The sequence below is a fragment of the Theropithecus gelada genome, chromosome 5, assembly GCF_003255815.1.
Source record: "Theropithecus gelada isolate Dixy chromosome 5, Tgel_1.0, whole genome shotgun sequence".
NCBI classification, from domain to species: domain Eukaryota; kingdom Metazoa; phylum Chordata; class Mammalia; order Primates; family Cercopithecidae; genus Theropithecus; species Theropithecus gelada.
Window position 1 is genome coordinate 30277088 of NC_037672.1, and position 24796 is coordinate 30301883.

Genomic DNA, 24796 nt, shown 5'->3' on the forward strand with positions numbered 1-24796 from the left:
TTTTTTTTTTTTTTTTTTTTTTTTTTTTGAGACTGAGTCTTGCTCTGTCACCAGACTGGAGTGCAGTGTCACAATCTCAGCTCACTACAACCTCTGCCTCCCAGGTTCAAGCGATTCTCCTGCCTCAGCCTCCCGAGTAGCTGGGACTACAGGTGCGCACCACCACACTCAGCTAAATTTTGTATTTCTAGGAGAGAAGGGGTTTCACCATGTTGGCCAGGATGGTCTCAATCTCTTGACCTCATGATTTGCCTGCTGCCACCACCTTCTGCAGTTCCTTTAAGGCCATTACCCCACCTTCCTCTGTATTCATGCCATCAGGCTATACTCACAATGATATTGCTTGTAATCATCCACATGTCACAATTTCCATGTAACCTTTCATCACCTTCTCAATTCCTTGAAAATTTTGTTGCCCGGCTAACTGATGCTTCCTCTAACACCATTTCTGTGAAAGTATTTGGTGAGTTTTTACTGTTTCTGAAGGTAATGCTTTCATTATTATGGCATCTCGGTTCTTTGACTGCCTCTACTCTATGGATCCACAGCCTACCTTAGCCACACACTCCCATGATCTTATCCCAGACCTTGCCATTAACAGTAATTTCCTCATCCAAAACTTTAATTTCAAGAGTCATTCTTTACCCCCTGTTATTGTACTTTGGGCTTCACAGGTAAAGACTCTAAGATAGAGGTTAGCGTGCAGGAGATTTAATAAGGAGTGCTCTTGAGATCAACATTTGTTAAAAAAGAAAATTAAGAAAACAAGACTACAGAGGAAATAGTTGAGCTGCAACACAGTCTCAAAGGAAAACTCTAGATACTGCTGCAGGGAGTCCTGAAGATGAGATAACTCTCCAGAGTTGTTCTAATTTGGGGGTAGAGACATTGCATGTGGGCTTCACTAGGCAAGGGCTTAACTTTTGGTGAGGTAACTCTCTACAGCTAAACATAGTTGTAAAATGCCTGAGAGCTGAAGGCTGCCTACTGGCAGCACTACTGGAAATCGAAGTCCTTTATTATTGAAAGAAAATATAGATAGTACATTATAACATCCACAATAGTCCATACTTGTTTCACTCAAATCAGCTTCTTTGTATAAATTCTGGGAGAAGTTCTTCCTGCAGAATTCTTGTGGGCCTCTTTTCTGGGGTTGATGTCCAAGAGGAAGGATAATAGGAACAATTATTTATAGCTCTCCGACTGCATCTGATCTCAGAATCAAAATTGATTGTATTCATTCTTTACTAATCATTATAGATTCTCTCACCCTCAGCTACCAACTCTGCTGGATTTAATGGCTTATTTGGGGACTTGATTCTACCCTAATCCCTCAGGATTTTGGTCCCCTGGTAATTCTGTTATTCTTAGTGAGCTGCTTCCATTGACCATTTTCCATCAAAATTCAGGAAATTATTATGAGGAAATATCAAATGGATCATATGGATGGCAAATATGCTCCTTTCTCCCCACATTATGCAAGAGCAGACTACTAACTCTGGTTTATCAGAATCATCTTCTCTGACAAAACACACCCCATCTTCTTCCCTTCTGCTTCCTTGATTCAAGGAATTCAAAGTGCCAAGGTAGTGCCTGCTGCTTATATCTCATAGGAACTTGATTTAATGACTAATGGAAGTATTCTACCTCTGGGAACCACAACCTCTAAACCTATTAAGCCTAGAGTGACAGTAATAGGAGAATAGATTATCCAAATGAGTTACTAGGAATAAGTTAAACACAGTCACTTCTGTTTTCTCTACTTGGTTTCCAGAGCTGTGTACTCTACTCATTGGGGGTCAAAGCATTATTTTAAAATCTGTGAATTAAATTTTATAAAGTGTGTTAGGAGGACATCCTGTCTTTGTAATCACCTTCAAGCTGCTGCATCAGCTGTGCTTTCAATAGTCCACTCAGTGTTCTGTCAGGCCAAAAGCATCTGAACTCTGCAATGTGTCATTGGTTCATGACCACAAAACTCTATTGCTGTCTGGTTTGTCCTTGGTCTTGCATGATAGTATATGGGATGTCATGATCGTGTATCACTCACACTCTCAATATGTTATCCAGTAGTGGTACTGGCTCAGGCCCTGCATGCAAGAAAGGCAAGTCCACATATAGAATATGTTTCTATTCCTTTCAAAAGAAATTGCTGGCCTTCTAGCATAAAGGAGACCCAATGTAGACAATTTGCCACAAAGTGAATGGTTGATCTCATTGAAGAATGGGGACATAGTGGAGACTCAGTATCTCCATTGATGGTGGGTTTTACATTTGGTGGTGGCAGTAGCAAGATAAAACTTGATATAAGTTTAAAGCCTCTGTTCCTGCCACCATGACTACTAATATACATGTTGTACTGGAATGGCTAATGACAGATGCTGGAGATGGAAACACTGAAAGTTGCTTTATGTATCAGACTGTTATTCTCTGAGGAGTATTATCAAGAGACACAAGACCTTCAAACTTTTTTCCCTCTCCCATAAGTCCATCCACATCTCTACTCAGATTTCTGTGTCCACGTTCTTCCATTTTTTTTTTTTTTGTCTTGGCACACCTCTGATAGCCTGCTAAACCTTTTGTTACTTCTCTTGAGTCTGCGTATCTTTCTAAACTCAAGCCACTTGTCTATTCACACACATTGATGACCATGTGCAATAGCCAAAGCTCTATACCATTGCAAGGATTTTCTCTCAGTATACTTTCTAAGGTCCTATAAGCTGAGAAGTACTACCAAGTTAATATGCTCTCCTTTATCTAACCCTCTGTATTTGATCTAGCATTCTCAGGATACAGTCTCATACATACAACCCTGGTTCCAGCTAATATATGCTGGCTGAGTCCTGCAGTTCTTTGGTGGTATAATCTCTTTCCTCCCTTAACAGCTCTAGCATGCCTTTGGGAAGATGATGTTAAAACATAACCCTAATTCTTGGCCTATGGCCAAGAGGGCATACTGGGGTAATCCTGAGGAGAGGTGTGATATTGTCTTGAGGAGGGAGGGATTACTTTGTCTTCAAGGCAAGGTGAGTGCTGGTCATAAAAGGAAGGAATGGGCCATTTCTTCAAGCTTAGAGTTTAAGAGATCTGAACATTCAAGAATTTTTAGAGAAGGGTGAGAGCAATCAAGATATTTTCACTCCGTGTATTGTAGTCTTTCCTATTCTGGGTTCTGGCCTAACTTTTTGGGAGTGTAACCTTCTCAGGTCCTTGGATTTTCTTCAAATTAAGTTCTGGGATTGATACTCAGCTTTATCTGACCTCCCACGGCAAGAAGACATTTTGTATGCTGTTAAAAAAAGACATCCCGATCTCAGTCCTAGTTTTAGTTGTGGTGCTTGCAGCTTTTTCTTATCTTTTCTTCAAAGCATCAAGCAAGCTCAGCCATAGCCATCCAATACTATTGTCTTTAGAGTTACTCTTTCTTCCATTTTACTCCAACACCTGGCACCTGCTAATGTACTCCCTTCCAACAATACACCATCAGCATTCACCACTGGTTGAAAACATTAACAACTGAATGATCAGCTTGTAACAGGGTCTCTCTGTGTTCCACCTACCATCAGCATTAGGGCCCTTACTAATTGCTGGGTGGCAGAAAATCTAGTTCATAAATCATAAGCCAGCATCTGATTTCTTGGGCCAATTTCAGTACCAATAATTGTAAGTTGTGTTCCTCAGGAGTCAGACACTGAGATGGTGGTCAGCATGCAGGAAGTATATTAGTGAAGGCTCTTGAGAAAGACAAAACAAAGCAGAATAGAACAGAAGTAACTGTAGAGAGGAGAGAAGGAAATAAGCAGAATTAAGCAGGAGGAGAAATACAGTTGTCATGTGTCTCAAGAAAAGTCCTAAATTGCCCTGCAGGGAGACATGAAATTGGATAACTCATCAGAGCTGTCCCAAGTTGGGGCAAAAGACTCAGGCTTTTATACCCCTCTATTAATCAGTCTTTGAATGCTGGTCAATATGCCCACTATCTGGGCTTATTAGTCTGTTAGGGAATCAGTGTGATACATCACCATGTCCACCAAAATTATTTATTTTCTTTCTGGCTGTATTAGATAAGGAATGCTAACTGTCATAACAAAGAACATAAAATCTCATCCACTTGGCAGATAAAAATTTCATTTTTTGATCCTGGCACAGTCCAATGTTAATCAGCATGGGGATGCGGTTCTTCTTTATTATTATTGTTGTTATTTATTATACTTTAAGTTCTAGGGTACATGTGCACAACATGCAGGTTTGTTACATATGTATACACGTGCTATGTTGGTGTGCTGGACCCATTAACTCGTCATTTACATTAGGTATATCTCCTAATGCTATCCCTCTCCCCAGCCCCCAACCCCATGACAGGTCCTGGTGTGTCATGTTCCCTTTCCTGTGTCCAAGAGTTCTCATTGTTCAATTCCCACCTATGAGTGAGAACATGCAGTGTTTGGTTTCCTGTCCTTGTGATAGTTTGCTGAGAATGATGGTTTCCAGCTTCATTCATGTCCTTACAAAGGACATAAACTCATCCTTTTTATGGCTGCATAGTATTCCATGGTGTATATGTGCCACATTTTCTTAATCCAGTCTATCATTGATGGACATTTGGGTTGGTTCCAAGTCTTTGCTATTGTGAATAGTGCCACAATAAACATACGTGTGCGTGTGTCTTTACACCAGTATGATTTATAATCCTTTGGGTATATACCCAATAATGGGATGGCTGGGTCAAATGGTATTTCTACTTCTAGATCCTTGAAGAATCGCCACACTGTCTTCCACAATGGTTGAACTAGTTTACAGTCCCACCAACAGTGTAAAAGTGTTCCTATTTCTCCACATCCTCTCCAGTACCTGTTGTTTCTTGATTTTTTAATGATTGCCATTCTAACTGGTGTGAGATGGTATCTCGTTGTGGTTTTGATTTGCATTTCCCTGATGGCCAGTGATGATGAGCATTTTTTCATGTGTCTGTTGGCTGCATAAATGTTTTCTTTTGAGAAGTGTCTGTTCATATCCTTTGCCCACTTTTTGATGCGGGTTGTTTGTTTTTTTCTTGTAAATTTGTTTGAGTTCTTTGTAGGTTCTGGATATTAGCCCTTTGTCAGATGAGTAGATTGCAAAAATTTTCTCCCATTCTGTAGGTTGCCTGTTCACTCTGATGGTAGTTTCTTTTGCTGTGCAGAAGCTCTTTAGTTTAATTAGATCCCATTTGCCAATTTTGGCTTTTGTTGCCATTGCTTTTGGTGTTTTAGACATGAAGTCCTTGCCCATGCCTATGTCCTGAATGGTATTGCCTAGGTTTTCTTCTAGGGTTTTTATGGTTTTAGGTCTAACATTTAACTCTTTAATCCATCTTGAATTAATTTTTGTATAAGATGTATGGAAGGGATCCAGTTTCAGCTTTCTACATATGGCTAGTCAGTTTTCCCAGCACTGTGTATTGAATAGGGAATCCTTTCCCCATTTCTTGTTTTTGTCAGGTTTGTCAAAGATCAGATTGTTGTAGATGTGTGGTATTATTTCTGAGGGCTCTATTCTGTTCCATTGGTCTATATCTCTGTTTTGGTACCAGTACCATGCTGTTTTGGTTACTATAGCCTTATAGTATAGTTTGAAGTCAGGTAGTGTGATGCCTCCAGCTTTGTTCTTTTTGCTTAGGATTGTCTTGGCAATGCAGGGTCTGTTTTGGTTCCATGTGAACTTTAAAGTAGTTTTTTTCAATTCTGTGAAGAAAGCCATTGGTAGCTTGATGGAGATGGTATTGAATCTATAAATTACCTTGGGCAGTATGGCCATTTTCATGGTATTGATTCTTCCTATCCATGAGCATAGAATATTTTTCCATTTGTTTGTGTCCTCTTTTATTTTGCTAAGCAGTGGTTTGTAGTTCTCCTTGAAGAGGTCCTTCACATCCCTTGTAAGTTGGATTCCTAGGTATTTTATTCTCTTTGAAGTAATTGTGAATGGGAGTTCACTCATGATTTGGCTCTCTGTTTGTCTGTTATTGGTATATAAGAATGCTGGTGAGTTTTGCACATTGATTTTGTATTCTGAGACTTTGCTGAAGTTGCTTATCAGCTTAAGGAGATTTTGGGCTGAGACAATGGGGTTTTCTAAATATACAATCATGTCATCTGCAAACAGGGACAATTTGACTTCCTCTTTTCCTAATTGAATACCCTTTATTTCTTTCTCCTGCCTAATTGCCCTGGCCAGAACTTCCAACACTATGTTGAATAGGAGTGGTGAGAGAGGGCATCCCTGTCTTGTGCCAGTTTTCAAAGGGAATGCTTCTAGTTTTTGCCCATTCAGTATGATATTGGCTGTGGGTTTGTCATAAATAGCTCTTATTATTTTGAGATACATCCCATCAATACCGAATTTATTGAGAGTTTTTAGCATGAAGGGCTGTTGAATTTGTCAAAGGCCTTTTCTGCATCCATTGAGATAATCATGTGTTTTTTGTCTTTGGTTCTGTTTATATGCTGGATTATATTTATTGATTTATGTATGTTGAACCAGCCTTGTGGGAATGGGGTTCTTCTATACATAGTCATTGAGGGAAACAGGTTCCTTCCTTCTTGTGGCTCTGCCTTTCTTTGGTCCAGAACTCTACAATAGAACTTTCAGCAATGATTCAATTGTTCTATATTTACACTGACCAATATAATGGCTAATAGTCACGTATGATCATTAAGCACTTTAATATGGCTAATATTACTGAGGAACTAAATATTTAATGTTATTTAATTTTAAGTGTCAATAGTGTATGTGTATATATATATATATGCACTTTATATATGTGTGTATCTGTGTGTGTGTATATATATATGTGTATAGATATGTACACATAATTTTTTTTTTTAGTCATCAGCAGAAAAAGAGGAGGAATGTGCATGAGATTGCTTTGTGGGTCAGGAATAAAACTGATGTACATCAATTCCACTCATGTCCCATTGGCTAGAGCTCAGTCATATGACCATATCTAACTACAAAGGAAGCTTGAAAGTACAATGTATCTACCTGTGTGCCCAGGAGAAATAACAGAAAAATGATATTACAGAACAATTACAGCCTAGAGTATACCAGATCATCCCCTTAAAAAAAAAAAAAAAAAAAAGCTTAATTGAGGGATAATTGATATGTAAAGAACTGTACATATTTAACGTGTACAATTTTATGAGTTTAGACATATGCAAGCCCCTGTAGCACCATCACCAAAATCAAGATAATAGACACATCCAGCACCTCTTGAAGTTACTTTGTGTTCTTTTTTGTGTATGGCAATAATATATATGTATTTTTCATATATATATAAAATACCACTACTGTATTCTTTGCTGCTGAGTTTGACTACTATGAATAACTCACGTAAGTGGAATCAGCAATATTTGTCCTTCTGTGGCTGCCTTATGCTTGTACTAAAACAGTCTTCAAAGTTATTGGGATGAAAATCCAGTCTTCCTATTATCTTTTAAATTATTTTTTTCATCATGGGATAGAAAAAAATAATACCCATGTCCTAATCCCCAGAACCTGTGAATATGTTATATATGGCAAAAGAGACTTTGCAGATATCAGTATCTTGATACAGAGATATTATTCTGGATCGTCTGGTGGGTCTAATGTAAGCATAAGCATTCATAAAAGTGGAAGAGGGAGGCAGAAGAAATGGTCAGAGTTTTGACATGTGAGAAAAACTGTACCATTGTCAATGACTTTAAAAACAGAGGAAGAGACCAAGAGCTAAGGCATGTGGGCAGTCTCTAGAAGCTGAAAATTGTGAGAAAACGCTTTCTGCCTAGAGCATCCTAGAAAGGAATGCAGCTCTTCCGACAATGATTTCAGCCCAGTTTCATCTGAGTTAGAATTCTATCCTCCAGAACCGTAAGACAATAAATCTGTGGTTTTTTTTTTTTAACTGTTAAGTTTGTAGTAATTTGTTATAGCAGCAATAGGAAACATCATTCTAACTCCCTTTCTTAACTGAACTTGAATCTTTTGATATATCATTGTAATGAATCACATTTATTTTCTCTTACTTCATCATAGTCACTCACAAATCTACTTATTCTAATTCTCCACTTTATTAATTGGGGTTCTCTAGAGGGACAGAACTAATAGGATATCTATATCTATATCTATATCTATATCTATATCTATGAGATATAATGAGATACATATGAGATTATATATATGAGCTATATAAATATATATGTATATATATTTATATATGAATTTACTAAGTATTATTAACTTGTGTGATCACGAGGCCCCACAATAGGCCGTCTGCAGGCTGAGGAGCAAGGAAGCCAGCCCAAGTTCCAAAGCTGAAGAACTTGGAGTCCGATGTTCGGAGGCAGCAAGCATCCATCAGAGGAGAAAGATGTAGGCTGGGAGGCTAAGCCAGTCTAGGTTTTTCATGTTTTTCTGCCTGCTTTATATTCTGGCAGTGCTGGTAGCTGATTAGATGGTGCCCCACTCAGAGTAACGGTAGGTCTGCCTTTCCTAACCCACTGACTCAGATGTTAATCTCCTTTGGCAACACCCTCACAGACACACCCAGGATTAATACTTTGCATCTGTCAATCCAATCAAGTTGACACTCAGTGTTAATTATCACATCTACCTAGTTCAGGTCTGCACCTATGCTCTATTACATGGTCAGAAAAACTAATCTCCGTTTGAGACTGGTCTTATTTTGTGTATTGATTGCCAATTAATTTAGGTCCTTAGGTCTATCTAGCCATTCTACTATATTTACTTTATCAGCACAGTCCTCCACTGTGCAAAATGATCACTTCACACCCTCACTCTTTTCTCAAATGTGTAGGAATTTCTACCCCACTTCGCAAACTACACTGTTTTCTATTTTGCCGAACAACAACAACAAAAGCAAACAGAAGATAAATTCTACGTGCTCTCAAAAGTGTATTTACATACCTACAAGCTGCCGAACGCTTTGGTTCTATTACTATGGGTAAAATCTCTGTATGCCTATGAAGAGGCAACCCTTTCACTTGAGCTCTAGATCCAAGCCAATATTGCTACTTACAGACATGGATCCAGCTTTGTTACCATATTCTCCCTCTATTTGATTATTTCCATCAGGCAAAAATCTTGCTGACTTGTTTCAATTTTAAGTAAAACCTTCTCATGGCCTCACACGTATCTCCCACCCAATTTCTAAAAGATATATGTTCCAATTCCTTTTTTCCTCTTCTGTCTCCAACTATATCAATCAGATTTTAGTCCACACATCTCAAAAATCTCAAACAGGAGGACAAGAGAATTTTTTTTTTAGGAGTACTATCTACCTGACACCAAATATTTTAATTAATAGATTATTTATCTTATCTTAAATAATCAGCAGTATTTTGCATACTTAATCATTCTCCCATTCTTGAAACATTTTTTTTTTTCCATTTACCTCCAAGAGATTATTATCTCTTTATTATTTTTCCACTTCGCTGGCAGTATGGTGCTTGCTTCTCAGTTCCTTTTCTGATTTCCTTTAATCTTCCCGAACAATACATTTTGGAGTATCTCAGGGATTAGATTTTTAAATATTTATTTATTTCTAATATATCCTAACTTCTAGATAATTACACTGAAACTCATCATTGAAAACCTGATCTTATAACTCCAAAATATGTATCTTTTCCTGAATCTCAGACTTATAAATCCAAATGATGTCTAGTATAGATTACAATCTAATATACTCAAAAGACAATTGCTGATCCTCTCCAAAATCATCAATCTGTTTATTTCTCATCCTATACAGCAACTCTGTTCTTTCATTTGCTTATCCTGGAAACCTTGGATCCATGATGCTTGACACCTCTTTTTTCTTCACATCCATATCAGACACATTAATAAACCTTGCTACTCAACTTTCAGATTTTTTTTTTTAGAATAGAAAACTATGTCCTTACAGCCATTTCTGTTCAAGACATCCTAACGGGTCTTATGGCTTTCCTGTTACATCACTCTAATATATTTCCAGATAAAGTAAAAATCATTTAAAAATATGCCAGATTATATAATTTTATTTCAAAACTTTGTGAGGACATTGCATTTCATTCAGAATAAATGCCAAGGTCCATTCAATAGCCTTGAAAAATGAATAGAAATAAAAACAATAAATAAAAGCTAACACCTCTTCTATTCCACACTATGTTGGAAGTTCCAGCAAAAGCAATTAGGTAAAAAAGAAACAGAAGTTATCTAAATCAGAAAGATAAAAGTAAAATTACCTCTGTTCGCAGATAATATAATCATATGTGGAAAACCCTAAATATTTTACAGAAAACGGTTAAAACTAATAAATTCAATAATGTTGCAGAATACAAAGTTAATACACAAAATTCAGTTGTGTTTCTATACATCAATATGAACAATCCAAGAAGCAAATTAGTAAAATCATTTCATTTATAATACAAATAAATAATAGCCTAATAGATAAACTTAATTAAGGAGATGAAAGAAATGCTTTTACACTAAAGACTACAAAATATTGCTGAAAAAAATTAACAGACACCAACTAATAGAAAGACTTCCCATGTTCATGGATTGGAAGACAATATTGCTAAGACATCTGTATCAGTCAGTGTTCTCCACAGAAAAAGACACAATAGGTAGGTAGGTAGATAGATGACAGATAGATAGATAGGTAGTTAGATAGATAGATAGATGTAGATAGATATATTTTAAGGAATTGACTCACATGATTATGGAGGTGAATGAGTCCCAACATTTGGAGTCAGCAATCTGGAGACATAAGAAGAGCCTAAGTTTCCGTGTGAGTCTGAAGACAGAATAAAACCAATGTCCCAGGTTGAAGGCAGTCAGTTAGAAATTCCTTGTTACTCAGCCTTTTTGTTAACTTCAGGCCTTCAACTGATTGGATAGGAACAACCCACACTGGTGGGAGCAATCTGCTTTATTCAGTCTACTAACTCAAATGTTAATCTAATCCAGAAACACTCTCACAGACACAGCTAGAATAATGTTTCAACAAATATTTGGGCACTCCATAGCACAGTCCATTGACATATAAAATTAACCACCTCAATGTCAACGGTACCCAAGTGATCTACATATTCAGTGTAATTCCTATCAAAATCCCAACAACATTTTTTTTTTTTTTTTTTTTGCCAAAATAGAAAAGTCCATCAGTTTGGGATGATGAAAAAGTTCTGAATATGGTCAGTGGTGATGGTTGCGCAACAATGGAAATGTATTAAATGTACTGAGCTATACACTTAAAAATGCCTTAAATGGTAACTTATGGGTATTATTTCATGATAAAAAAAATTCTGAACAATATGCACTTCTCTGATTTTGTAGAAAAAAACTCTAAACCTTTACTGTTTATATTCAGTGTTCTTTCTCCTACATACCAGATATCTTTCCATCTCAGAATATTTGTACTCGATGTGCCCTCTAACTGGAATCTTACCCTATTATTCTCTCTTCTGCTTACCACTTTTTAATTCTCTATAGTTTTTAATATAATTGGAAAAAGAATGTATGTATTTGTTAATTTATCTACTTCTACTTTGTTTGTAAATATGTGAGCTCAGCAAGAGTAGGCAATTTATCTGTTTTATTCACTGATTTATCTTTTGGTTCCTAGAAGAGTATTTGGTACAAAGTAGGTACTTAATAATATTAGTTGAATGGATAATTGAAAAATTAAGAAATGAATGTTTTTACTACATATGATTTGCTGTCCTGCCATGCCCTTTAACATACGTCATTATGAATATTTTTTTGCCTCACTTTCTGAAAACTGACTAACTACTTTTTGATAAAGTAAGAAGTGTCATTACTTAAATCCTAGAAAATGGCAAAATACTTTGCCTCTCCTATTATTTTATGTTCTTTTATTTTTCTTTGTATTGTTGCATTAACTCCTTTTGCTAATTTAACAGTTATGTTTGCTGTCAACATGTTTATTTAATTGAGCTGGTTAATGTCACTGTTTATCTGAAAAAAAGAAAAGAAGACCGATATTCTGGGCCAGCACTAAGAAGTAACAGACAGAGCACAAATAATGTATAATGACATTTCATACAATATTTTCTGGGGTAGTGGAAAAATCTTTGCCAAGAAATCAATATTTAGAATCTGTTTAGATCATTATATTTGAGTGACTGCTATCTAAAAATGCACAGAACAATAGGCCTACCAGATATAATAAAGAAAAGAAAGGAAAGGTTTTTTTTTTTTTTTAACTGGCATTATTCCATGATAAAATTGAGTAGCATGACAAATCAGTAGATAGAATAAGTGCTCTGTCAAGCCTTAACCCACTGTCCAAGTAATACACAAACATATCTGTTCCAAGTAAAGCAACTGAAGTTGTAGGAATGTTTCTAGTGTGTGTTTGCTTTGTTTTCTAAATTACCTATCAATCAGAAGCCACTGTGCTTGGATACAGGTGATGTAGGCAGCACCATTTTGTGTCTTTACATCTTTTACTCCTGGCAAAATGAAATAATTTATTGATGAATGTATTCGTTTCTTTCTGTCTTTCAATAAATATGCTGTAAATGCTGGATAAAACAAAAATCAATGCTGAAATATGAAATGTATAAACCCTAGAAAATTTCCAAAAGAATGGTGCTTAACAAGAATGGAGTCAAATATAGGGAAGAAATGATTAACTCAAGTAGTTATATTATCTCATTATCTTGTAGTGCGGCTTTCAATGACTATTCTTCACGAAGAAGAGATGGGGAAAAATTGTGAGGTTGAAGACAGGTCATTGCACAATAAAAGTGCTCAACAATTTTTATTGAAACATTGAATTGCCAAATTGCCAAAAAAAAAAAATCAAGTTGTAATATCAGGCAGAGATTATTATTCCTTTTCATTGTCTTTGCTTCTTGTGTATGGTTTTGAACTAACAACTGAACAGCAATGGCTCTTTTTCTCTTTAATGATTATACCCCCAGAATCATTTATTTGCACAAAATGTTTAATGAAAGTCTAACATATAACAGGTTCTGTATTGGGAACCACTCATTCAAAGATAAATAGTATAACCCCTTTTTTGATCACTGTGATATAACGTAGGACACAATTACATATAAACAAAAAATTATAGCAGAGACTTAAATACGAACCAAATCATGATGTGCTGATGTACTATATTCCTTGCATCACAAATGGTCCCACTAATATGAAACATCAGAGGGTATTTGATTGATTTTTATATTGAAAATAATGCACTTATTTCTTATACATCTAAAATAAAATGTTTTTGTATCAGAAAACTTCCTTCTTTGCTATTCTATGTTAACTGATTGGTAGCTGTTCAATTAATTTCGTTCCAGAAGAACTGTGATTGAGTCTGTCTTGCATTTAAAACATAAAAGTTACTGCTATATACATAGTAAACAGAGTATATTAGTCTGTTTTCAGGTTGCTGATAAAGACATATCCAAGACTGGGCAATTTACAAAAGAAAGAGGATTATTGGACTTAAAGTTCCACATGGCTGGGGAGGCCTCACAATCATGGCAGAAGGCAAGGAGGAGCAAGTCGCATCTTAGAGGGATGGTGGCAGGCAAAGAGAGAGATAGCTTGTGCAGGGAAACACACCCTTATAGAACCATCAGATCTCATGAGACTTATTCACTATCACAAGAACAACATGGGAAAGACTTGCCCCCATGATTCAACTACTTCCCACCAGGTTCCTCCCACAACATGTGAGAATTCAAAGTGAGATTTGGGTGGGGACACATCCAAACCATATCAGAGAATTTCCCTTCATGTAATTTGACAAAAATGTTAAGTAGAAAATATTGGTAAATATAATTTTCTACTTTAAGAGTAAATGCAGTTGATGCTAAAACAACGTGAGTTTAAACTGCATGGGTCCACTTTACATATATTTTTAAAAAACAAATATATTTTTAAATTTTTTGAGAATCATAACAATTTGAAAAATACTTGCAGATGAACTGAGTAGGCTAGACATATCAAAAGAATAAGAAAAATTCAGATATGTCATGAATTCATAAAATATATGTAGATACTAGTCGATTTTATCATTTACTACAAAAGAATGTGGTATACAAATATACTATAAAAAGTTACATTTTATCGAAACCTACACACATATTTACAGGTTGCACATGGTATCATTTACAGTTGAGAGAAATGTAAACAAATGTAACCATGCAGTATACAATTATAACTGCATAAAATTAACTGTAGTATATACTGTACTAATATAAAAATTTTGTACCCACCTCTGGTTGCTAGTGTGGTGAGCTCAAGTATTGCAAGTATCTACTTAAAACAGTGTGGCACTAATCAGCTCCAGGTGAGAAGTTCCTTCCCAGTAAATTACTTATTGCAGTAAAAAGTAATCTCTAGGGGTTACTTTTTTATTTATTTTATTTTATTTTTTTTGTGGAGACAGAGTCTCACTCTGTCACCCAGGCTGGAGTGCAGTGGTGTGATCTAGGCTCACTGTAACCTCTGCCACCCAAGTTCAAGCGATTATCCTGCCTCAGCCTCCCAAGTAGCTGGGATTACAGGCACCTGCCACAGTGCCCGGCTAATTTTTGTATTTTTAGTAGAGATGGGGTTTCACCATATTGGTCACCCTGGTCTTGAACTCCTGACCTCATGATCCACCCGCCTCAGCTCCGCCTTCCAAAGTGCTGGGATTACAGGCATGAGCCGCCATGCTGACGTACTGTGTGTTTTTCACCATGTTTAGTGCAGTATCATACACTTTGAATAACACCATGGGACCGACACAAAGTGCCACTACTGATTCTGGAACTGCTCTCAAGAAGCAGAAAAATGTCATGACATTACGAGAAAGAGTTGAATCACTTTATATAAACCATACATTGAGATCTGCAGCTGAGGTTGCCTCGTTTCAGACAATTTATCTTGCAAACAAATGATGTAAATTTACGTATCAATAAATGCAGTGTAGTACAGTAAATATATTTTCTCTTCCTTATAATTTTCTTGCTAACATTTTCTTTTCTATTGCTTATTTTATTATAAGAACACAGGATATGACATATAATAAATACAAAATATGTGTTAATCGACTGTTTATGTTATTGGTAAGATTTCTGATCAACAGTAGTTCATTTAGTAATTAAGTTTTGGGGGAGTCAAAAGTTATATGTCGATTTTTAGCCACGGGTAATCAGTGCTCCAACCCCTGTGTTGTTCAAGGGTCAATTGTATTTATTATATAGATAGAATCTTGTATTGTGGGTTTAAGTTTTGTTATCCTGCTAAATACACGTTTTAAAGCAATTTCTTTAAATTGTTTGGGCTTCCATTTTTTAATTGGACAATAAGAATAATAATACCTTTGCAGGGTTTCTAGACTTCTCAAATGAGACAAATTTGAAACTCTTTGGAAATTCTTTTTCTCTCTCTCTCTCTTTCTTTCTTGAGAGGGTCATATTCTGTCTTCAAATCTGGACTGCAGAGGCATGATCATAGCTCAATGCAGTCTTGACCTCCTGGACTCAACTGACCCTCCCAGCTCAGCCTCCCAAGCAACTGGGACTACAGGCGTGCATCACCACACCTGCTAATTGTTTTATTTCTAGTGGAGATGAGGTCTCACTATGTTGTGCAGGCTGGTCTTGAACTCCTGGGCTCAAGTGATCCTTGAGCCTAGGCCTCCCAAAGTGTTGGGATTAAAGGTGTAAGCCACCATGCCTGGCCTTTAGAAATTGATAAAAATGAAATATTGCCTTTGAATTTGGGAGAGTACCATTTGTGTCATGGCTGGCTTATCCTGAGTAAGTCATTTAACCTCTAAGGATTTATAAAATGAAAAAGTTGGTCCATAAATACGAAATTACTTTGAAAAAATCATTCACCTATGAATCTAAGATAAAAATCACTACAAAATACCAGTTATGATAACAAAGGACTGTATTTTCTGTATTATCAATAACTGTTTTCGTTTTAAAGTAAGCAGTTTGCAGTGTGGTATGCTCCTTCAAAGGGTAATGAATGGATCTGTTGGTGGTTAAATGACTGCTTCCAATTTTTATTTGTATGGTGCCTCAGAAACTCCAGTCTTCAATAACTCAAAACATCATGTCTCCGGTTTCAAAAAATATATTAGTAATTTCTCCAAACAACCACAAACTAGCGTTTCCCTCTCACCTAATAGTAATCTGCGAATTTTAAAAATATGCAGGATATGTGAAGAACAGAATGGAATTAAAATTTAGTGTTTTTTTTTTTTTTCTTGAATTAAATTTAGTGTTTTTTTCTTGAAAGTCTCGTCTCCAGAAGGCAGTGTTTCCAGGAATGGTTGCACACTGTCAGCTCATTTGTGTTGTCAGTGCTGCCACCTCATTCCCAGAAGAGCATCTGTGGATTTGGGGAGAAAATGCAATACTTCTGGGAATAGTGCCCAGAACATGCAAGCTTCTGTGTCATTTTAGAAAGTCAGAGAGGAGAGAATAAAATATTCCCTTGCTTCAATCTTTTATGTACAGTCATAAGTTCTGGTACTAACAGCTGCAGTATCCATATATTCTTATTTGTGGATTTTTTTTTTTTTTTTAAACAGAATCTTTCTGCAATGTAACTTTGGGCTTTTCTGTAGTTTCTTCTCTTGCAATCCTACCCCCGTTCCCCATAATTTTCTTATTCTCAAGGGAATAGCACAAGCATTAACAGCAACCAAAGGCACTGTTGACATGCCAAGTGATAAGGGTAAATGAAGTGAAAATATTATATCCGCTCAGCTCAAAAAGAGCACCTCTAATTATTTCAATAACTTTACAGGTAATTTGTGTATTTTATGAAAGCTTAACCTGGTAGGTATGCAGTAATTATTCTAATATTTGGTTATTTGTTTCCATGCATATTAGAAAAATATAACCAACATACCAAGCATAGAATATTGCTTGGTTTTGTTTGTTGCTTTAGGTTTCTGTTCATGTAAGCAGTGGCATAGTAATCTGCCTTAGGATGACCAGGTGAATTACAGATGTAGTGCTCAGAAAACCAATGAAGGGGTTGAATCATCAGAACGGAAAGTGTTACCATTGTAGTTTATAAGTATAGATAGCAGGATCATATAAATTGGAGGCATGGGCTTTCATATACTTAACAGACATGTATTTTATCATAGTTTTTTCTTCAGAGTATTGGAACTCCATTTCAGGAAGTTAATATTAAGCCTGCTAAATATGTATAAACAAAGTAAGTATATGTGCTGTTTTCAAGACACACACATACACGCACACTCACACAAACACAAATCTTAGTTCATCTGGGCTGTTATAACAAAATACCATAAACTGGGTTGCTTATAAGTAACCAAAATTTATTTCAAACGGTTCTGGAGGCTGGGAAGTCCAAGGCCAAGGCACTGACAGATTGAGTGTCTGGTAAAAATTGTCTTCTGGTTCATAAGAGGCACCTTCTCTATTCATCCTCACAGGGCAGAAGAGACTTGAGGACTCTTTTATAAGGGAACTAATTTCATTTATGAGGTCTCAGTCCTCATGAGCCAATCACCTCCTAAAGTCCCCATCTCCTAATACTATTGCATTGGGAACTGGGTTTTGACATACAAATTTTGGGGGGGACACAAACATTCAGACTATAGCAATCCACACACATCATATATATTAATATAATTAAAATATATTTTATATCTAATTAATATATATTAATATAATATAACAATAATTAATATAGAATTAATTTATTAATATGTTGTGTGTATGTACACATTCATATATACACATACATATATATATAGATATAGATGGTACTGACTTAATGGTGGTTTGACTTACAGTTTTTTAACTTTACAATCAGTTTGTTGGGGTATTAACTGCATTTTCAACTTACAATATTTTTGACTTATGATAAGTTTGTCAAGACATAATCCCACTGTAAGTCAAGGAGTATCTGTATAACAAAACATAATAAAATATATATGGAACAGGTACACATACGTTTTTATCTTTTTGTGTTAAGTTGCTCTTTATTGAACCTCTTTTAGGCAACTTTTTTTTTTTAAAGTGCTGTTAATGCATACAAGTGGAAGTTACCTAAATATATCATCAGTGCTAAAAATCTTCAAAGGAATTAACATATTCAGATTAATATCAGATATATAATATACATATTCAATTGTACTATTAGCATTGTTAGGTTTGATTGAGATTAAATATGTCTTCAGAGAGACACATTAATTGATAACCTTAGTTTTCTGTTAATATTGTAAAAGTGTCAGCTGCAAAGCAAATATTCAAAATATTATGAAAAAGCATCAGGAATCAAAATTTTCACGACGCCATAAACAAAAGTAAACTAATTCCTTTAGGTTTAGACCTGCTTCTGCATTCTGAAATGACTCACACTCACACACACACAATTTGATATTTTAGTGTCTGACCTCAAAGACTGTTGTAAAACTTCCAAAGAAGAAAAGAAAAAGAAAAGGATATCCCAGCATTTTAGAAATTTTTTAGCATTCCAATTCAATAAAAATATAAGAATATTTATTTATCATGTTTTATTAACTTGCAAAGCTTATAGTTTCTGGAGTAATAGTGAATAAACACTAAATATGCTGCTAAGACATTTTAAATAATAAATTGGGTCAATACAAGCAAAGAAAATGGTAAGGTGCTTCTGTCAAAAGAAATAGTTTACTACAAAATTACAAATACAGCCCCAAACTGAAGGCAGTAAATATTTTCATCACTATAATAAAATGTATTCTATTCACTGTAAGTTAGTCCTCTGATGTTAGTATTAAGTGTGTGTTATGTATGTGCTAAACACTGAGACCATGGAGACCTTTTGTTCCGCCAGTCTTTGCCAATGAGTACAACCGGAGTAGGGATTTTAAAACTTACTGATGGCCAGGCACGGTGACTAACGCGTGTAATCCCAGCAGTTTAGGAGGCCAAGGCGGGCGGGATCACCTGAGGTCAGGAGTTCAAGGCCACCCTGGTCAATGTGATGAAACCCCAACTCTACTAAAAATACAAAAATTAGCTGGGCATGGTGGCTGGTGCCTGCAATCCTAGCTAATGAGGAGGCTGAGGCAGGAGAATTGCTTTAACCTGGGAGGCAGAGGTTGCAGAGAGCCGAGATGGCGCCATTGCACTCTAGCCTGGGCGACAAAAGCGAGGCTCTGTCTCAAAACAAAACAAAACAAAACAAAAAAACTTAATGATAAGTTCGCGACATAATCTGGAAGTGATTTATTGGGATAAGCATGAACGGCACTACATTCACAGTTGATGAACAATGTGGGCTTGTTCCACGTAGTCAAACTGTATCACAGGAAGTAATGTCCTGTATCCTACACCCACCATCCTCTACCCCACACCACCAAGACATGCCCAAACAGCGTACTTAAAGTTGTAAAAATACATCGATCATAGTAAAGAGAGGCCACTGAACTCTTCAAATGTTTTCTAATATTTATCTAGAAATGGGAAATTACAAGAAATATAGTTTTGTAGTGAAATCTATTTTTTTTTTAAATGGTGAATATCCATCCTTCTCTATTTGAGGCAAAATAACAACTTTCGTTTTCTGGCTAAAACTGTTAATACCTGATGCTGTATGCATCACTAGGGACTGCCTTTGCTTATTAGGATATTTTTCAGAGCTATCAGCACAATTGGACAACCTTACAAAATCCATTTGTATCAGTTTTCCACATGAAAGACAGAGTAAATTCATTAATGACAAAATTGGAGCATCAGCCATCAAGCCTTGATCATGGCATGTTAGATTATTTTATGTGTCAGAATGACTTAGCTATTAACTTATTTAAAAACAATTATTGAAAAGTATTTTGACCATTATAAAGACATCATTGAAGGATAACAAAAGTAAGTGGCCTTCTCACATAATTTCCCAAATGAACACCACTTTTGTATTGCCGAGACATGCTCTTGTTCCCTGGTGTTTCACACATTACCAGATTACTTGACACATTCAGAAGAACAAAATTTAAAGAACACCTCAGATTTTTTTTTAAAGGAAATTTTCTTATGCAAAGTCATTTATCTTATTTTCACTAATAATGAATTCTCTATACCATAAATTATCACAAAAGAACTAGGTGTTTCCAGTTTCCCAATATGTACATTTTTCAGTTGAGATTCTCATTAATAGGTTAATATAAAAAACAATGGAATAGTTGTATTATATTAAGCTTCATATTAATGTTAATTTAAGCTTCAAAGATTCAAAACTCTATTATTTGGTGATAATAAACATGCTATTCTTCTTGAAAAATTAATTATTAAGCATATAGTTATTACATTGATTAAATTAATGGCTATTTGGTTGATTTTTAAAATTTTTAATATTAAATAATGTTCTGGCATAATGGTATTATTACAATGATCATAAAAAATGTTTTTTTATTACACTTACTAAGCAAAGAAAAGAAAAGCAATATAAAAATAATAATAGTAAAACTGGTAAACAAACATGACACAAAAACATAAGCATAATGTGTAAATGACTTACTTTTTTTTTTTTTTTTTTTTTTTGAGACAGAGTCTCGCTCTGTCGCCCAGGCTGGAATACAGTGGCCAGATCTCAGCTCACTGCAAGCTCCGCCTCCCAGGTTTACGCCATTCTCCTGCCTCAGCCTCCCGAGTAGCTGGGACTACAGGCGGCCGCCACCTTGCCCGGCTAGTTTTTTGTATTTTTTAGTAGAGACGGGGTTTCACCGTGTTAGCCAGGATGGTCTCGATCTGCTGACCTCGTGATCCGCCCGTCTCGGCCTCCCAAAGTGCTGGGATTACAGGCTTGAGCCACCGCGCCCGGCCATGACTTACTTTTGAGAACTACTACATTAAATTTAAAAATCTTAATGAGAGATAGAAGGATAAATATTTCTTATCTTTTGATCAATTTAAAGATATGATTTAGCATCCATGATAAAAAAAAAAATCTAGTATAGCATCAAGTAGCTAAAGTAGTTGGATAATTAAGTTTGTACGGTTTCACTAAAATGTTTGTCACTAGATAGAATCTTATGAAAAAATGATTTTGTATAATATTGTAAAGCTTATAAATCTTTGATTCTCATTTGTTAGTCTTTATTATAGTTTAAAAATCTGCAAAGAAGTCAACAGTACTTCAGTAATTTTATATATCTGTTGCTATTGGTGATAAAATGTAACTACTATTTTGTTTCAAAACAAATTATGTGTATTATTCTGGTGGCATTTGGGAGACATAGTTTTCTCTGCTCTGGAAAGAAATGTCTGGATTTAGAAACCTAACAAAATTTCCTTAGAAATTTAGAAGTATTTCTAGTTCTTAGGAACAACTGTTCTAAGTATTTGAAACTAAGACAAGTGACTGTTGCCACATTTGGTTATTAGACAGATTTTATTAGTAAACCTCCACGCCCAACCTCCACATCACATTTGGTATCAAATGTCAGGACAGGCTGTGACAATAAAGCGACACTTGGGAGAATAGCCACTTTTGGAACTATAAGCCATGATTTGATACTCCAAGAAAAATGCAACAGCTGAGTAAATCAACTACTTCCTTTAGGAAGAAAATCCTACCCAAAGAGGCAATAGTTAAAATGCATGTGAAGAAATGTACTATCAACCTTTGAAAGAAAAGAAACACCTTTAGAACAGCTAGTCAATCTCTACTTGTGATGGAATCTAGATTTATCTGATTATTGACTCTGCAAAAATAGTGACCCTAGTCATTCAGGATTATGTCACCTCTTTTCCCCTAAACAGAATCTCAGACAATAGCTCATACCTCAAACATTTGTCCCAAGGATGGATTGCTGACTTTGCAGACTTTACTAGAGGGCTCTGATATTTAAGAAGAGGCTTGCTTTATAAGTACAAAGAGGGAGAGACATGATTTTGGGTTTTTAGCTTAGATCATTCAGACATCCAAGTATCTATGTGTCCCAAAATGTGATGACACATTTATTTATTTCTTTTATTGATACTACAATTGCAAGACAATTAAAAGTTTCACCAAATCTGTTGCTTGGGTAACAGTGATTTAGCAGTATCTTCTATACTTTCTTATGGTGATATTGGTTTGTATATGACTCAGAGTATAAATGTCCACAGTTTTGAAAAATTTGAGCCAAAAGGGGCCTCATAAATCTTTTAATTTAATTTGTTCATTTTATAACAGTGAATTTTAAGAGCTTTTTAAAACATATTGCAGTAATTAGTATTATAGCTAGCTCTAAAACCTACATCTTCCAATTCCTGAACCAGTGTTTACATTCCCAAAGGGGTTTTTATACCGCTGAATTTTGTTTTTATTTATATCAGTAATCTGGCCACATATTTTGTTATGTAACTAGTTAGAAGTAGTAGTACTATGTTGAAATCACTTCACTAAGGATTTTGAACATCATCAAAAGGAGCACTTAAAATTCTTGGTGGTTGAAAAAAATACAGATTTGTGTGTGTGCATTTATAAAGCTACCTATCAATATTCAGGTGTGTATGATGTGTCAGACACAGTAATAAGTGCTTGACACATGATAGTTTAAAGAGTAGTTGATACAAGCGACACAAAAGTAAAGAGATAGAGCATGTAGTGAGTATTCCCTATGTGCCAGAAATTATATATCTACTAGATCACATTTTATGAGGTCAACACTTCTCATAATAAAAGCTACCATATTTTGGATTGGATGTTATATGTTAGTCATTTTACAAATAAGATCATTCAATTTCCATAAAAAACATCTTTGTTTATTTTTTCCAGATACAAAATTGTGTCAACAAAAAGAACCAAACTCTAAAATATTTGAAGAGATTTATTCTGAGCCAAATATGAGTGATGATGGCCCAAGGCACAGACTCAAGAAGCCATAAGAATATGTGCCCAAGGTGGTCAGGCTGCAGTGTGGTTTCACACACTTTAGGGAGACACAGGACGTCAATCAATACACGCAAGTTATACATCAGTTTGGGAGTGGGGTGGCAGTTTGGGAAGGTTTCTAGGTTATAGGTGGGTTCAAAGATTTTCTGATTGGCAACTGGTTGAAAGAGAACAATTATCACTTAAAGACCAGGAATCAATGAAAGGGAGTGTCTGGGTTAAGACAAGGAGTTGTGGAGACCAAGGTTCTTATTATACAGATAAAGCCTCCAGGTGGCAGGCCTCAGAGAGAATAAGTTATACATGTTTCTTATCAGACTTAAAAAAAAATCAGACTCTTAGTTAATTCTCCTCCTGGGTCACGGAAAAGACCTGGAAGAGGAAAAGGATTCTGTGCAGAATGTACATTTTCCCTATAAGAGACAGTTTTGCAAGACCATTTTAAAATATGTCAGATAAATATATTTTCATATAAAATATTTCCATGTTTTTTCAGGGCCTGCTATCTGTCATGCTGATATTTTTTTTTGATGCAAAGACTCCATTGTCAGTTTTAAGGTCTCTGTTTTAATGTTTGTTAATGCTGGTCAGTTGTGCCTGCATTCCAGAGGGAGGAGGTGATAATGAGGCACGTTGGTGGGGGGGCAGGGGGTGGGGGAACCTATTCCCACAGGGCCTGAACTAGCTTTTCAGGTTATCTTTGAAATGCTCTTGGCCAAAGAGGGGTCCATTCAGTAGGTTTGGGGGCTTAGAATTTTATTTTTTGGTTTATCATTGTGTTTTAGGCCATTCTTGCATTGTTATAAAGAAATACCTGAGGCTGGGTAATTTATAAAGAAAAGAGATTTAATTGGCTCATGGTTCTTCAGGCTGTACAGGAAGCATCATGCCAACATCCGCTCAGCCTCTGCGGAGGCTTCGGGAAGTTTATAATGCTGAAAGGTGGAAAAGGTACAGGCAGGTCACATGGCAAAAACAGGAGCAAGAGAGCGAGGAGGGTGAGTTGTCATACAATTTTAAACAACCAGATCTCATGAGAACTCACTATCATGAGAATAGCACCAAGGGAATGGTGCTAAACCATGAGAAATCCACCCCCTTAATCCAATCACCTCCCACCAGGCCTCCAACACTGGGGACTACAACTCAACATGTGATTTGGGTAGGGACACATATCCTTACTACACTAAATTGTATATATAAAAAATACAGATCAAAAAATGTAACCATGGCGGACTGTCTGATTTCAGTCCCTCAGCAATATCCTCCACATGTGCCAGGTATTCTCAATATACATTGGTTACCATGACTGTCAAATTCATTATTTCCTTCTCTTTAAAATGTCCCAGCACATGGTGCACCATGTCTGAAACATCATTACAAATATCCTTCCTATATTTCCACCATCTAAGAATATTTCTCCTAATAGACTAACACCACCATAGAGTTTGAATAATCTTTCACTTCTGTATCCTCAGAATTACGCATGGTATTGAGCATATACAAAGTACTCTCAACGTTTTTGAAAATACAAATAATAAAATGGTTTCTTTCCATTTGGAGTTGATAAATACTCCAATGAATAATTAATAACAAACATCTATTGGGATGTTTCTAATTAAATTTAAATTAAATTAAATTTAGCTGAATCCAATTATTTAGAAATAATTCTTTCACAGAAAATTAGTTATCTCAGTTTTTTACTCTTAAGCCTTCAGCTGATTGGATAAGCTCCACCTACATTGCATAGGATAATCACTTTTACTTGAAGTCTTCAGGTTGTAGATATTAATCGTGTCTACAAAATACTTTCACAGTAAAGTAACATCTAGACCACTGTTTGACTAAAAATAGAATACGATAGCCTAGCCATGTTGACATATAAAATTTAACCATTACAAGC